The sequence below is a fragment of the Xyrauchen texanus genome, chromosome 47, assembly GCF_025860055.1.
Source record: "Xyrauchen texanus isolate HMW12.3.18 chromosome 47, RBS_HiC_50CHRs, whole genome shotgun sequence".
In the NCBI taxonomy this organism is placed as follows: Eukaryota; Metazoa; Chordata; class Actinopteri; order Cypriniformes; family Catostomidae; genus Xyrauchen; species Xyrauchen texanus.
Window position 1 is genome coordinate 4,853,672 of NC_068322.1, and position 13,426 is coordinate 4,867,097.

At 40.0% G+C, this 13,426-nt stretch overlaps 1 pseudogene; it reads right to left on the reverse strand.

Moving 5' to 3' along the window:
- Positions 1-323: 323 nt before the first annotated feature.
- Positions 324-11,480, reverse strand: LOC127639081 (radial spoke head protein 9 homolog; annotated as a pseudogene).
- Between the last annotated feature and the right edge of the window lie 1,946 nt (positions 11,481-13,426).

Genomic DNA, 13,426 nt, shown 5'->3' on the forward strand with positions numbered 1-13,426 from the left:
CATTATATTATCGCAAAGGCAGATGTGCAAATAAAACGGCTGTGTTTACCTCACCAGCAGCTGTTTCTGAGTTTGCATGTGTTTGAGCCGGAGAGAAACCAAGGCAAACTCTCGTGACTGCATTGAGGATGAAACATCAATACAACTTTCAACCCTCCAAACATTTTGACATTTGTTTATATTTTATCACATAAAATAACAGGAAAGAAAATCACAGTGACAGTAAGGTCACAAAGTTATGTTTACAGGAAAGGATGAAGCTTTTGCTCTTTTTAACAGGTTAATGTCTTTACAGCATGAGGGTTACCATCTAGACACCACAACTATAACATGAAGGACAGGTCAAGATTCATAAGTCCATCTCCCATGTAGATGTATCCATGCTGTGGGGTCTGGGGAATGTGGTAGAAGGTGAGACCCAACCAGAGTAGGCTGCGTAATACACACACAGTGCCTCCCCACTCAAACTGTAGACTCCATGACCCTTCAGGATGAACACACACTGTAAGCACAATTTGGGACAAGAAACAGACTACATTTACTGGATCAAAGAGAAAATGAGATGAGAAATTACTTTACATAAACTGACTGTGAATTATTAGCCATAACATAAAGGAAACATTGTCAAAAACCAGACTCAGATAATGTGACATGCTGAGCAAAATCTGGAGAGAAGAACATTTGTTGACATCGTTGGCTAAGTTAAGGATGACTTTTATCATAGCAGTGTATAAAGAAGAGCCGTTCAGTGGTCTTTCTGTCTGGGTGGCCCCCGCATCCAGCTGCTGCACTGGCTTGCACCCAGCACCGCAAAACTCAATACCAATGAGGTCTGTGTGTGAATCCTAGCTCTGAACATCAACTGCAAATGATGTTCAACCAGAGACTGTTTAGCAGAGATGGGCCACTTTTATTAAAATGAATGGGAGAAATTGGAACATCAAACCAAGAAGCTCTAGCGCCCAATGGTAAACGGATGTAGAAAGTAAGTCAGGTAAGTAAGTACAGGTAAAAGAGCTAATCATGTTTAGATACAGACATCGCCTGTCAATCAACTTGAGAATGTACATGCACATTAGCTATACAAGCCGGGAAAATTGTGTTTTGTATCATAATATGAGTTAAAGAAGCACAATTTTTGATTTCAGTGTTGTCAAATTGTATTGCTTATTTGAAATATGTACTTTGAAAGTAATCTTGACCAACCTATTTGTAGATTTCTGTTTTTCCCATTCAAGAAGATAGGAGCTGCACTGACATGACAGGAAATAGCCTCTCTAGAGCGTTCCAAAGATGGCCGACAGTGGACTGACTTGCTAGAGACACTTTGGTTTAACCTAATAGTTTAAATGTCAACAACAATAATGTCCATTTTCAGACATTATTCAGGTCCAATACATTATTCTAAAATGTATATTCTCAATAAAATAAATGATATTTTTCTTGATTTTCCTTAAAACACTACTTTCCCTTTTTTGACTTGGTTAAAAAGTACACTAACTTTGGGGGGAAAAAATGTATTGAGGCAAATTGTTTCGTTTGGTGAAAAGGTCACCACAACCGTGGGATCATTTTTACACAATATACACTCACCTAAAGGATTATTAGGAACACCATACTAATACTGTGTTTGACCCCCTTTCGCCTTCAGAACTGCCTTAATTCTACGTGGCATTGATTCAACAAAGTGCTGAAAGCATTCTTTAGAAATGTTGGCCCATATTGATAGGATAGCATCTTGCAGTTGATGGAGATTTGTGGGATGCACATCCAGGGCACGAAGCTCCCGTTCCACCACATCCCAAAGATGCTCTATTGGGTTGAGATCTGGTGACTGTGGGGGCCATTTTAGTACAGTGAACTCATTGTCATGTTCAAGAAACCAATTTGAAATGATTCGAGCTTTGTGACATGGTGCATTATCCTGCTGGAAGTAGCCATCAGAGGATGGGTACATGGTGGCCATAAAGGGATGGACATGGTCAGAAACAATGCTCAGGTAGGCCGTGGCATTTAAACGATGCCCAATTGGCACTAAGGGGCCTAAAGTGTGCCAAGAAAACATCCCCACACCATTACACCACCACCAGCAGCCTGCACAGTGGTAACAAGGCATGATGGATCCATGTTCTCATTCTGTTTACTCCAAATTCTGACTCTACCATCTGAATGTCTCAACAGAAATCGAGACTCATCAGACCAGGCAACATTTTTCCAGTCTTCAACTGTCCAATTTTGGTGAGCTCTTGCAGATTGTAGCCTCTTTTTCCTATTTGTAGTGGAGATGAGTGGTACCCGGTGGGGTCTTCTGCTGTTGTAGCCCATCCGCCTCAAGGTTGTGCGTGTTGTGGCTTCACAAATGCTTTGCTGCATACCTCGGTTGTAACGAGTGCTTATTTCAGGCAAAGTTGCTCTTCTATCAGCTTGAATCAGTCGGCCCATTCTCCTCTGACCTCTAGCATCAACAAGGCATTTTCACCCACAGGACTGCCGCATACTGGATGTTTTTCCCTTTTCACACCATTCTTTGTAAACCCTAGAAATGGTTGTGCGTGAAAATCCCAGTAACTGAGCAGATTGTGAAATACTCAGACCGGCCCGTCTGGCACCAACAACCATGCCACGCTCAAAATTGCTTAAATCACCTTTCTTTCCCATTCTGACATTCAGTTTGGAGTTCAGGAGATTGTCTTGACCAGGACCACATCCCTAAATGCATTGAAGCAACTGCCATGTGATTGGTTGATTAGATAATTGCATTAATGAGAAATTGAACAGGTGTTCCTAATAATCCTTTAGGTGAGTGTGTGTTGAAATAGCTTATTTTGCTCTTTGTTTAGGTTGTCATAGTTTTAAATGTGTAATAATTTGATTATATGGATTTTCATAGTTTAATTTGAAAGACTGTTTCTGTTAAAACAGTAAAACTCGATTTATAAAAATCATTGGAAAAGTTCCAAACATAAATTATGAAGGCCTGGTAAAAGTTTCCAAGTCAGTTTAATGTGACCTTCATATAATTAAAACTAAATTGGAAATATGTTCGTTTTCATAAAGAAATCAACCCCTCAGTCATGCAAATGCAAAAAGTTGAAGAAACACCACTAAACAATGAACCATTGCAATGCAGTAACTGGAATTACTTAAAGATGATATATGGCAATTTGACTCCCAATGCACCAAAGTATTGAGACAAGTATTCCTAGCTTCGGACCCTATTGTAGACAGATTGGCAGTTTGGGTCCTTCCATCATCACTAAATTGAATAGCTTCCACTCATTTGTTGCAGTGATATTTGGCTCAAATTTATGTGGTAATAAAACACATTCTTCATTTCCAAGTTCTTGGGAAATCTCCCCACTTCTTCCTGTCCAGGCCACATTCACGGAAACCTGAGAGAAGGCAAAGGGCGGTAAATAGCACTCATTAAGGGAGCTCTTTCACAGTATAATCTACCCTCTACCTGAGGCATCCAGATGAACCTGTTCACCTCTGGAACCTCTAGAGACCATATTGTGTTATTTTCACCTGACTGGTCATGGGGAAAAAGAGCAAAGTTTTACACAGGGCAGGTAAATCCCCTCTTTCTGAGGCCTGAGCCAGCTACTTTTTCAGAGTACTAAGTCTCAAAAGATGAAACAAATCCGCTTAGCTTGATATTGGCTGGTGAGCAGTCATCCCTTAGAGAGAGAAATAAAAAAGGACAGTTCACCGTCTTTAATGAAACAGCTGAGATTTTTCTGACAACACTTGAAATCTGGGCATATCTCCAGTAGGGTGACCAGGTCATCAAACTCTCTACTGAGAAACAAAGTGGCATTTCCCATCTGAACCTGTGTCTGATAGCGATATTCCTTTTAAGGACATTATTCTTTGTCCTCTAATTTATGTAGTCTTTGATGGGTGATCACAGACTTCTCCTTCGTTGTCTGTCTTTACAGTTTAAGTTCACATCCAGCAAGAGGTCTTAATCATGTTTTGAGTGCTGTATGAGGCATCTAAATCCAAGGATAATGACCAAACTCATGAGCCAAAGTTGTGTTTTCTGTCAATTTTAAGGCTCAAACTGATGCTTCCATGGTTCCATCTGGTTAACACATTTCAGGATCAGCAGAACAAGATATTCCACTAGGAACTCTACAGCTGAATCCATGTTAAACAATCCATATGTGGTCTATAGCCTGGTCAAGCAATGGGCAAAGCTTTATTATATGAATTGGTATTAGAAGGTATTAGATGAATAGCTTTCAGGAACCTTGCGAGCAAACCAATTTGTAGAATTACCACAAAATAATGTTTTTCTGAAAAACCTTTTGTTAGTTGATACCAACTGACAAACCTGTCAGAGAGCAACCATGATGTATGAGAGGGAAAGACTGATTTATTGTTGATGTAGAAATGGCAGTCACTCAAATGCTTCTCAGAAAGAATTTTTAAAAAAGAGCGTAAGGAATAGAACAATGGGATCATAGTTTGCAGAACAACACCAAAGATGTCTCCCTTGGTTTAGCCTAGACAGCTGACAAATCATATCTGTCATTAGGATTCTTACACCCTCATCTTATTTCCCACCACTATTAGGACTGGCTATAAAATACATTTTGCATGTCAGCATCTTTGTGTATGTGTGTGTGTGTGTAGTGCCGTGGTGTTAACAGGTGTTGTTCACCTTTGAATTACAATAATAATGCCTAATGAAAAAGAGGTGTTGGGCTTTAGTGCAAATATTTCATCACAGGGTTTGAGGGTTGGAAGATGTAATTGCGAGTTCAAGAAACAATATTGTGCCTGGAAATAAAACCACACAAAAAATTAAGCATCATGCAAGGAGTCACATGGCACAATGCGAGGTTCGGACGTGTGAATGGCAAGCTCTGCGCACTTTACTTGTGATGTCATAAACCGGTGAGATCCGATAAACTCTGTTACATAACTCTTCTGGGAAGACAATATGTCAAAGAATTCAAAATCCAAAATCCTGAGAAGTGCGGGAATTGAGGCGAGAAATGTTGAACATGTCAGCAATGCTGATGAAGGTCTTTGCTGACAGGATCTTGCTGTAATATGTTGATCGATCATTGCTATGGAGTGCACTAATGGATTGATTATTTAGAGTCATCGGAGAGGGAATTATCTGCTAATCCGCAAGCAACCAAGGTGGATTTGGAGCATGTCTGGGAGAAGTTGGAGGACTTGGAGAACCGTAGCCTGTGGAATAACGTCAAGATATGGTGAAATTCCTGGACGGGCTCTTTCTGAGACTGCTCGACATAACAGGCGATAAGCTGGAAATCAAGCAAGCTCACAGGGTTCCGGCTCGGCGATCCGCTGAGGGAGACAGGCCCCAATCATCGGATAAAGATCTCATGTTACACAGGTGAGAAATAAAGGAAGGCTTTCTTGGAAGAACCACAGCATTTTCTTTTTCCCAGACTTTGCAAATTGATTCAGTGAATGTAAGAAACACTTACATCAACGGAAGGTCGCTTTTGCAATGATGTTCCCGGCAAAATTGCGAATAGATACTAAGAATGGCCGTAAAATATTTACATGTCCCCAGCAAGCGATGTCCTTCATAAAGTCAATGGAGTAAGTTATTTTGTGGTACTCACGTTGCAGCCAAGTGGATTGACTCACTGAACATTCACTTGACTCTCCGAGGAAACTGTGCGCCTTTCTTTTTTTTTTTGGTGCTGGTTCCGCCTAGAGGCTGGAGTTTGTTTTGTAGAGTAACACTCCATCGGGACAGTTTTTGTGGGTGAATCTGCTTGTTCTTTGTGCTTATGGCTTGGGTTTGTTTTAGAGATTATCATCTGTTGTATAATTCTGTCTCACAAAATTTTTATAGAAACACCGGACTTGAGCAATCCGACGGCAAAGTTTTCATGGGGGCTCTCGTAGGCATACATGGACTATTTGAGTTTAGAGGGTTGGACGCCAGTTGGCGCTGTCATGCGCGGGGTTAATGTGTATGTTTTTCTTTTTTCTGTGTTTTTGGTTCAGGGGGAAGTTTGGGGTTTGATTGTTGCACTAATGTTGGAATGTGGTCTTTATAATTTTGTTTTTGACACACAATTTTTTTTTTCTCATATGTCAAAATGTCAAATGTTAATATGAGCAGATTACACTCACCTAAAGGATTATTAGGAACACCATACTAATACTGTGTTTGACCCCCTTTCGCCTTCAGAACTGCCTTTAATTCTACATGGCATTGATTCAACAAGGTGCTGAAAGCATTCTTTAGAAATGTTGACCCATATTGATAGGATAGCATCTTGCAGTTGATGGAGATTTGTGGGATGCACATCCAGGGCACGAAGCTCCCGTTCCACCACATCCCAAAGATGCTCTATTGGGTTGAGATCTGGTGACTGTGGGGGCCATTTTAGTACAGTGAACTCATTGTCATGTTCAAGAAACCAATTTGAAATGATTCGAGCTTTGTGACATGGTGCATTATCCTGCTGGAAGTAGCCATCAGAGGATGGGTACATGGTGGCCATAAAGGGATGGACATGGTCAGAAACAATGCGCAGGTAGGCCGTTGCATTTAAACGATGCCCAATTGGCACTAAGGGGCCTAAAGTGTGCCAAGAAAACATCCCCCACACCATTACACCACCACCACCAGCCTGCACAGTGGTAATGATGGTAAGGCATGATGGATCCATGTTCTCATTCTGTTTACGCCAAATTCTGACTCTACCATCTGAATGTCTCAACAGAAATCGAGACTCATCAGAGCAGGCAACATTTTTCCAGTCTTCAACTGTCCAATTTTGGTGAGCTCTTGCAAATTGTAGCCTCTTTTTCCTATTTGTAGTGGAGATGAGTGGTACCGGTGGGGTCTTCTGCTGTTGTAGCCCATCCGCCTCAAGGTTGTGCGTGTTGTGGCTTCACAAATGCTTTGCTGCATACCTCGGTTGTAACGAGTGGTTATTTCAGGCAAAGTTGCTCTTCTATCAGCTTGAATCAGTCGGCCCATTCTCCTCTGACCTCTAGCATCAACAAGGCATTTTCAGCCCACAGGACTGCAGCATACTGGATGTTTTTCCTTTTCACACCATTCTTTGTAAACCCTAGAAATGGTTGTGCATGAAAATCCCAGTAACTGAGCAGACTGTGAAATACTCAGACCGGCCCGTCTGGCACCAACAACCATGCCACGCTCAAAATTGCTTAAATCACCTTTCTTTCCCATTCTGACATTCAGTTTGGAGTTCAGGAGATTGTCTTGACCAGGACCACACCCCTAAATGCATTGAAGCAACTGCCATGTGATTGGTTGATTAGATAATTGCATTAATGAGAAATTGAACAGGTGTTCCTAATAATCCTTTAGGTGAGTGTATATCTCTCCACATGGAATGTGAATGAGTTGGTGCGCCCCATAAAAAGAAGGAAGTTTATTTATCTTCTTAAGCGTAAGAAATATGATATAGTGTTTCTTCAAGAAATGCATCTTTCTCTGCAGGAAGCTAAAAAATTTGGGAAGATATGGGGTGGACATGTTTTCTTTAGTGCTGGCTCATGTAAGAGCAGGGGAGTCATTACACTGATAAGTAAGCATCTACAATTCAAATGTCTCAACAGATTAAAGGTAAATTAGAAAAAGTCATTATTGTTTTAACAAAAATTCAGGGGCAAAGTCTTATTTTGGCTAATATTTACACAACTAACATTGATGATCAGGGCTTTTTTATAGATCTTGATGGGATGTTGCAAGCCGCTGGCACCCCTCATGATATAATATTGGGAGGAGACTTTAATCTTTTGATGGATTCAGTCCTTGATCGTAATGAAGCCAAACTGACCCCCAAAAAAACCCTAGAGCAGCATTGACGCTTCACAGGATGTGTAAAAATCTTGGTCTTACAGATATTTGGAGACTTTTTAACCCATCTGGTAGGGACTATATATAATTTGTATTAGTCCATAAGATTAATTCTAGAATAGATTTTTTTTTTATCTAAGTCCCTCATTTGATCTGTTGTTAATTGCTTAATTGGAAACCTTTTAGTCTCAGATCATGCCCTGGTGAGTTTAGAGGTGTTGCCCCATATGGAGAAAAGGAAATCTTATAGTTGGCACTTTAATGTTAAATGCAAAATCCAGAATTCCAATGAATGTTAAAGGCTGAAATCAATGTTTATATGGAGACCAACTGATCCTCAGTATCCTCTGTGGGCATGGCATGGGATGCACTTAAGGCGGTTCTTAGGGGCCGGATCATACAGTATGCCTCATTCACCAAAAAATCCAAAGCACAAGAACTCGTGAGTTAGAAGGGAATATTAAAAGTGCAGAGACAGAGTTGAAGTGCCAAATGTCATCTGATGGCCTCAGAGAATTGACCTGATTGAAATATAGATACAATACTATTTTGTTGTGGAAGGTGGAGTTTTGGCTATTCAAGGCAAGACAGTCATACTTTGAGTCAGGGGACAAGGCAGGAAAACATCTGGCTAGATATAGAAAACAGAGAAAGTTTTTTTTTTTTTTTTCGACCATTCCCTCAGTGCTGGTGGTGAAAAATTTACCTCAGCCATTGATGTTAATAATGCCTTTAAAGAATTATATTTTGATCTCTATAGTTACACATGTTCGTTTACTTATGAGGATACGAAACTTTGTGGAACCATTAGAACTTCCTAAACTGACGGCTGAGCAAAAAAATATCTTGGCACTCCACTCTTATAGTATATACTGTAAGAGTGGAGTGTTGAGATCCTTTTAAAATTTGGTTCAACATTTTGGAATTCCCAGATCTCAACTGCATCACCTGCACTGTACTATTTTTGGGAGTAGCATACACCCCCCTAAAGTGGCAGATACTCTGGGAGAGGTGATTACTGATTTTGGAAAAGGTCATGAGGCATCAGTGTATTACTCACTGCTAATTCAGAGTCTGGCGGCAGAGCTTTAACTTCTATAAAGAGTGTCCAGTGACCAGTGTCATAACCCCAGACAAGTTGTTTTAAGGGGATGGAAGTTGCCCCCCATTTCAGGAGTGGTGCTCAGAGATGGGGAGGGTGGCTGCTTTCGAAGTAGGGTCATCTAGAAGACTGGGGAATTTGGATTTTTTCACGCAAAATGGTAATGAAAGATTAGAATTGCTACCTTTGGGAATGTCCTCACTCAAAGGATCTAGGAAATCAAGAGCAAGGTTCATTTTAGCCATTTCCAAGATGGATGGCTCAAGTTAACTGAAAGTGTGGGTAGTTGCACCGTTTTGCAGCCTCAGAGGGATGTAGACCTGTAAAACATGAATATATGTCTTCGTATATGTGTAACTGTATGTATTGTGCAATGATAAATCATTCAAACAGCAAAAAAACAGTTTTGTGCAAAAATATCTTAATTCTAATTTCGTATTCCATGCATACATTACAGAAAATGTGCATATTTCAAAGTACACATAATACAGCATATACAGCAGAAAAAGTATGAGTAGTTTAATAGTTTGCTATTCCAAACAAAGCTAAAGTCTTTGGAGAATTAAGATGGGACTTGCTGTAATGAAGACCATAATCTTTACACACACACATCTGAAATGATGACATATGATCAGCAGAATAGAAACATACAGAATTTAGTGTTATACACACAGCTTCTTCTCAGTTCTAATGGAAAGTATATACACTTACAAACTAACAAATATACATATTGTGCACACACAAACTCACAAATTAACTTCTTGAAAGATCTTGGCTGTAAGCATATAGTACCTCCAAAGCTTCGGTTTGTAAGCACTTTGCCTCTGGGGCTCTTGACAAATGCACCACGTGGCACCACAGATACGTCTATATCAATATGAAACACACTCGTGACCAACCGACTCTCCTCGTTTACTTTTACCTACGGAAGGAGAAAAGCAAGTTAATTCAACAAGCCACCTGCCAATTATAATATTTACTTCAATGCTCACCAGGAATAAATAAAAATCAAATAAATAATAACAGTTCCTTTTAATCAAAACATTACCACGTCAACATAAACACCACATTCATCACTCATTTTGTGTGGGTATTTTTTCTTCTGTTAAAGCACTTTTCCACAATATCTGGAAAAAAACTCTTTGAGAACTAAATATTAAAGTCAGTCTCAGATGGGACATATCGAAGGACTGGTGCCTTTAGTTTACAGTATGTCACAACCATGAACAACATGATTTGCAACTTGCTATTGCTAGTTAGAAGCAGCTTAAGGGGAGGGACATTCATATTCTAGAGAGCATTTGATTGGGCAAAATGAGTGAATGCAGCATGAGCCATCAACATTTTTGGTCTGTTTTCCTGGAAGAGAATTTTTTTTATATTTGTACATATATCTGCTGAAAGTCAATTTGATCAACTTTTAGGAATACACTTGCATATAGATGATTTTACAGTTTACAGACATTGACTAAAAGCCACTAAACACTTTAAAAGACTTCATTTCACAAAAGTCTATGTATAAATACCAAATAAATAAAAGTGGATGGGAGGAACCCTTACTGTAAGTTTTGTCTTTTTTCCTCTTTCCAGAGATAAAGCATGCTTATTATAGCCCCATCTGTGCCGTGTAACCCACCGCCCTTCCTTTCACCGTGACCTCTTCCTCAATGGCTTCATCCCCCTCTCCTTGAGTGCATGTCTATGTGTGCTCGTACTCATGGGACAGGTCACCCGTGAATCGCCCCTGTGGTGCAAAAGCAACATCTGCAATCAAGGACTCGGTGGCTGGAGGCAGCAGGTGCCAGTCCATGCAGTTTAAAATATTAAATGATAAATATGAAATAAAGAAATAATATATATATATATATATAGAGAGAGAGAGAGAGAGAGAGAGAGAGAGAGAGGCCCGATGTACAACTAAACAAGAGGATAAGTACATCAGAGTCTCTAGTTTGAGAAATAGATGCCTCACATGTCCTCCAGCTGACAGCTTCATTGAATTCTACCCGCTCAACACCAGTTTCATGTACAACAGTAAAGAGAAGACTCTTTTGAAAAAGAAAACAAAAAGAGTGGGCAAAGAAACACAGACATTGGACAATAGATAATTGGAGTGTTATGGATCTTAACCCCATTGAGCTTTTGTAGGATCAGCTTGACTGTAAGGTGCGTGAGAAGTGCCCGACAAGACCGACACATCTATGGCAAGTGCTACAGGAAGTGTGGGGTGAAATGTCACCTGAGTATCTGGACAAACTGACAGCTAGAATGCCGAGAATCTGCAAAGCTGTCATTGTTGAACATGGAGGATTTTTGATGAGTAATCTTTGAAGTAGTTTAAGAAGTTCTGAAAAATTGTTTTATGTTATTATATTAATATTATTCATGTTATTAATGTCCTGACATACATTGTGATCAGTTGAACGCCACTATGGTGAATAAAAGTACCAATTTCTTTCCATAAAAGCAGAATCTGTACATTATTCCAAACTTTTGACCCCCAATAATCTTTTTTTTAGATCTAATGACAGTAATCTATTAAGAGAAAGGAAGCATCTGACACAGCTGGCAGGATGTATGTTCTGGCCTACCTAATGCCACTGCGTGATCCCAAGATCTTTACACACTGTATGTGTCAACTAGTGCTGTTAACACCAACTATCAGTGATGGGAGAAGTCAGCTGTCTGCTGTGAACACATCTGTGTGTGTGTGTGTGTGTGTGTGTGTGTGTGTGTGTGTGTGTGTGTGTGTGTTTGTAGGTCCCCATGAGGAAAACAGCTTATAAATCATACTAAATTATGTTTTTTGAAAATGTAAACATGCAGAAAGATTTCTGTGAGGGTTAGGTTTAGGGGTAGGGTTAGGGGATAAATGTACTTATTTTGTCAGGACTGGATTTACATCACATTTCATTGAGATTTCACATTTGCATTCATCATTACCGTGATGATGAGTAATGATTTTGGGTTAAAATGTGCAAAATGCATCGCCATGAGAATAATGTCACAATGCAAAAAACCCTAATGGTTCTAACACAGGCTTCATTTCCTTTTTATAAAAAAATAATATACAGTTTAATGAATTCACCCATTTTGCTTCTAACATGTTGTACGACAGTTCTTCATATTTAGTGACTTTGTTTTCTTTTGGTCTATACATCTTCTCTAGAGCATAGGCTGTTTTCTGCACTTTTATAACCATACCACATGAGACCAAAAACCTTGCAAGCAACATCAGTTACAGGTGTCATGTACTTAATACTCCAGCACAGTCACTGAGCGTGAGTGCGTGCAGGCTGAAATATCTGCATTACTGTGAATAGTGACTGTACTTAAGTGCTGTCAAGGAACCGTTAGCCACAAAGACCCTGTTGAGTTAGTGGCACTGAATTTTTAACACACACACAGAAGGAAACAGAAACACACAAATTCAAAGGAGATTACCAGCAACCACATCACACCTGCTGGTTATAACTCACAAAGTGCAGACGTCTCTGCAAGGCTATGACCATAGGGAAAAGATTTGGGACAGGAAAGAAAGGGGAGGATGGGGAGGAGAGGAAGAAAAAGAGATGAGTTGAGAGAAAAGTGAGCTGCTTCCAGTTATATAGGCTGTTATACAGTGAAGAGGAATGCCTATTTTATATACTGTACCTCCCTCGGCTGTTTACTGACTTACAGAGTGCAGGGTGGATGGGGGTGTAAAGCTTGTTTGGCATGCTTTGTTGGCTGCAGTTATCTTATGTCAGCAGCCATATCACCCTGAGATTTCCCACACCGTTCTGTCTGATAACTAGGAAAGAGTCAGGGAATTCTTTCTCTAATTCTTCAGTTTTTATTCTCATTCTATTCTCTCTGTCCTCCGGCTGTCTCCTTTTTTCCTCCTGCGTAAACTCTGCAAACCTTAAAAGACGTCTGGCATGGACTCCCAGGGCTTGGTGAAGGTCTATCACACCGCCTCTGAGAACACTACCTTACAAACCACCAGCGTTGCCATGGGAATAATCCCTGCAGACCAAAGGGAGGGATTTAAAGGGTAAATCAGTGCCATCAGGCCTTGTGGTTGGCTGGCATACAGATCAGTCATGCATACTCTGGGTCATGAGGTCAGAGGCATCAATCATGACTTTGAAAAAGACAGCAGACTTACTGAAAATAGAAAAGAAGGGAGGAGAGGTGGAAACATCTTCGTCTGTGTTAATGGAGAGATGAATCATCATTGGGGGTACCACATACAATTGCAACAATAATTAGTTCCTGTAGTTTGAAAGACCAAACCCAGCTGGAATCATCTCATTCATCATGGTATGTGTTTAACATGAGAATGATCTATATAATTTCCAAAGAGACCAGTCAATATTGTACACTTTCTTTAAAAAGTTTGCTCGCTGTCCAAGTGGTCGGTTTCCATGCTTTCAGCAGCTGTTTATAAAGTTTTAATAAAGCATTTCTGGATTTGATACAGCTGCCTAAACTTGACTCACTTC